The sequence below is a fragment of the Manis pentadactyla genome, chromosome 16 (assembly GCF_030020395.1).
Source record: "Manis pentadactyla isolate mManPen7 chromosome 16, mManPen7.hap1, whole genome shotgun sequence".
Lineage (NCBI taxonomy): Eukaryota > Metazoa > Chordata > Mammalia > Pholidota > Manidae > Manis > Manis pentadactyla.
In genome coordinates, this window is record NC_080034.1 from 59180174 (window position 1) to 59184383 (window position 4210).

At 38.9% G+C, this 4210-nt stretch overlaps 1 pseudogene; it reads left to right on the forward strand.

Moving 5' to 3' along the window:
• The first annotated feature begins 596 nt into the window (after nt 1-596).
• LOC118914162 (archaemetzincin-2-like) lies at nt 597-1751 on the forward strand (annotated as a pseudogene).
• Nucleotides 1752-4210: the final 2459 nt, after the last annotated feature.

Below are 4210 nucleotides of genomic sequence, written 5' to 3' on the forward strand. Positions count from 1 at the left end.
AGGTTTATAAAGGCTTTGCTCTCCATTCCTAATTATGACATAAACTTTCTACATACCAGGCTGTTTTACATTTATTGTCCTGCATTTGTAATCTGAGATGTGTTAAATCTGTTTTGCTTTATAAGCACTTGATCCATTATAAGTTAAAGCTTGCATTAGGGAGGTGATGAAATGCCACATAACACGGGTCCATAAAGAGAAGACTGAGTTCTTGCTACGTAAAAGAGAATAGTCAAGAGGTTGCTGATCAAACTGTTGATGCAAGGAGCAAATGAGAGAAAGCTGGGGCTGCGAGATTACCCATGACTAATTCCTTTCATGTTTTCAAGTCAAGGAGGATATTAATAAGGACTGAGCAAGAAAGGAATGATGTCTTGTCCATCTTTCACCTATAAAGTCATCAGATTACATACAACTGATCTGATACAAATTTCCAGTGTACCAAGGAATTTGACAAGGTATTACTTTTAAAACTTTACTGGCTGCTGCACGGCTCCAGGAGTGGGAGGGCGGGTGATGTAGGCCTGGCGGTGGGAGGTTAGCGCGGGGGCAGCGTCAGAGCCTGGGCTGTGCTGGCCTTCCCGGCTCGTGGTGGACCAGCTGTTTGAACCATTCAAGCGGAAGGATGAAATCTCTACATAGGAACACGATATGAATGGAAGACACCTGCCATTATGGAAACAGTACGGCACTCTGAACAGACACTAGGAAGAGCTCTCATGTCAAAGAACCCAGCCCTTGTGTCACAGTATGAGAAGCTAAATGCTGGGGAACAGCGTTTGATGAACGAAGCCTTCCAGCCAAACCGTGATCTCTTTGGACCCATTACCCTGCATTCGAAATCAGACTGGATCACCTCGCATCCTGAGGCTCCTAAGACTTTGAACAGTTTTTCAGCGATCCTTACAGAAAGGCACCCTCTCCGGAGAAATGCAGTATTTACATACAGTGCATTGGAGCTCTAGGACACACCAATTATCAGTGTGGAATGTATTAAATGGCTCAAGGGCTATTGTGAGGCATTTTTCTATGACTTGACAGTAAAACTCCTAGAACTGCTGTTTCTGCAACCAGGCGTTCCTTCAGCATCAGTAATAGCACACAGAACCTACAAATTCATGCAGGGCACATCCTGAAGTTCTTAAAAAAGAAGAAACCTGCAGATGCCTTCTGTATTGTAGGAGTAACAATAATTGATCTTTACCCAAGAGACTCCTGGAATTTTGTCTTTGGACAGGCTTCTTTGACAGATGGTGTGGGAATATTCAGCTTTGCCAGGTACGGCAGTGAGTTTTACAGCTCACGCAGTGAAGGCAGAGTGAAGAAACTGCAGAAGATACCCTCACATGACTACTCAGTTTTTGATAACTATTACACTCCTGAGGTGACTGGTGTTCTGCTGCTTCGGTCCAGAAAGACTTTAACCCATGAGATTGGACACGTATTTGGACTCAGAACCTGCCAGTGGCTCGCAGGCCTAATGCAAGGCTCCAATCACTTGGAAGAAGCCAACCAGCGCCCCTTGAACCTTTTCCCTAACTGTTTCTGCAAGTTGCAGTGTGCTGTTGGCTTCAACATTATGGAAAGAAAGATACGAGTCGCTGGTGAGGTGGGTTGACGAGACCGCTAATGCAGCTGGAGTTGCCCCGAAACACAGACAGGAGGATAGTGGGAATCTGCCCAAACCCGTGGAAGCCTTTAAGGAATAGAGAGAATGGATAATAAGATGCCTTGCTGTGCTCCAAAAATAGGGACCATCAAACAGGAGTAATTTAAACAAATACTTGGCACATTCATTAGAATAAATGTTGACTGATTCTGTGCTGCTTCAGAGTAATGGAGTAGAACCTTCTTTAAACCACCTAAACCTTGAACTGAGGCTCATGTTGAACAATAAAAACTCTGTAGGAAAAAAGAAAAACCTTTATTGGCTGCTTAATAGGAAGCATTTGTCTTAGAATTAAGTGTAAAAAATACTTTTACATCAATATTCAATAAAATATGTACCAACGAATTGAAGGATATTAGTAGTGTTATCTCAAAAAAAGAGTTGTGATAAAAATTGTTTAGGAAATGCTAGGAAGTTCTTGATAGTAGGCATTCTAAGGATCTTTAGCATATTAATGAGCATTCTGTATCTCCAACAGAAGAGAAATCTTATGCCAAATTTCCCAAGTGTATTTTACAATGAATTCTTTGTACAGTGACATTATGGGACAAAGGCTGTGAGGCTCTGCCAGGCGCCAAGATTCAACACTTGTATCAAATCTATTTCTTTAAAAAATCCATTGAGGTGAACTCTGTATGAAGCATCGCATTAGAAGCTCTGGATAGACACAAAGAAACATTATTATTCTCAAGTAGCTGGCAATCTATGGAGAAATGAGGATAACTAGAAAATAATATCCTCGAGAGCACTGGTTTTGATCTTCATTTTAAAAAATCACTGCTGTATTCCAGTACTTAGACTATGTGTCTGGTACATAGTAGGCACTTAGTAATCATTTATCAAATGAATGGATGATGCAAGGTTGTGAAGGGTCAGAATCCTAAAGGAATGTATTCTGACTTGACTTTTAATCCTGCAGTAAATAAGGAGTGATCTAAGATACCTGAGCAGAGAATGTTGAGTAAGCTCTCTTTTCCAGAAAGGACTGTACATAAGCTGCTTTAGGTCTTGGCAATGAAGTGTTCAAAGTAGATGTGGTTAAAAAGGTGGTTTAAATAAAGTTTGTATGTTTTACTATCTACAGTGTCTAATTATAATTGACATAAACAAACTTCTCTGCAGAACACCCATTCATTTTTCACACAAAAACAAAGATTCTGAAAGATGAGTTTATTCTATTTTTCAAAGATCTCCAAATGACAAAGATATCTAAACTCTCCTATAAAATGACATTGCATGACATGGGTATATTCCAGGACTTTCCAGTGAAGTATAGAAGTAAATTCAAATCTTAACTTTCACTTTCTGTATCATTTCCCTTACATTACTTTTATTCACTAAAATATTTCTTTTTTTTTTTTTTTTTTTTTTAGATAATTATTTTTTATTGAAGGGTAGTTGACACACAGTATTACATTACATTAGTTTCAGGTGTACAACACAGTGATTCAACATTTATATACATGATAATTCTAAGTACCAGCTATCACCATACCAAGTTGTTACAATATTTTGACTATATTCCTTATGCTATACATTACATCCCGGTTGCTTATTTATTTTACAATTGGAAGTGTGTACTTTTTCTTGGTTGTTGTTGTTAGGGCATCTCTCATATTTATTGATCAAATGGTTGTTAACAACAATAAAATTCTGTATAGGGGAGTCAATGCTCAATGCACAATCATTAATCCACCCCAAGCCTAATTTTCATCAGTCTCCAATCTTCTGAAGCATAACGAACAAGTTCTTACATGGAGAACAAATTCTTACATAGTGAATAAGTTACATGGTGAACAGTACAAGGGCAGTCATCACAGAAACTTTCGGTTTTGCTCATGCATTATGAACTATAAACAGTCAGTTCAAATATGAATACACATTTGATTTTTATACTTGATTTATATGTGGATACCACATTTCTCTCTTTATTATTTTTAATAAGATGCTGAAGTGGTAGGTAGATACAACATAAAGGTAGAAAACATAGTTTAGTGTTGTAAGAGAGCAAATGTAGATGATCAGGTGTGTGCCTGTAGACTATGTGTTAATCCAAGCTAGACAAGGGCAATAAAACATCCACATATGCAGAAGATTTCTCTCAGAACAGGGGGGGTGAGGTTCTAAGCCTCACCTCTGTTGATCCCCAATTTCTCACCTGATGGCCCCCCTGCGACTGTGCCTGTCTTAGGTTGTTCCTCCCTTGAGGAATCTTACCCGTCTCTGGCTAACCAGTCATCTTCCGGGGCCATACAGGGAGATGTTAAGTTGGTAAGTGAGAGAGAAGCCTTATTGTTTGAAATGGTTAGCTTTTTATTTCTTTGCATATTTATGCCCTGTGGCTTCTATGCCCAGCATTTGTCTTGAGGTATCTTTACCACTTGGAGGAGTTATGATACTCGGTAAATTTGATATGAGGCACGAATTCTATTTAAGAATTCGTTGTAATTAGGAAGGAAGAAGAAAAGCTATAGAAGTAGCAGGCGGGAGAAAACATGGGAAGATTGATTATTTCTTTGACATATCTTCTTGTAGAGTAAC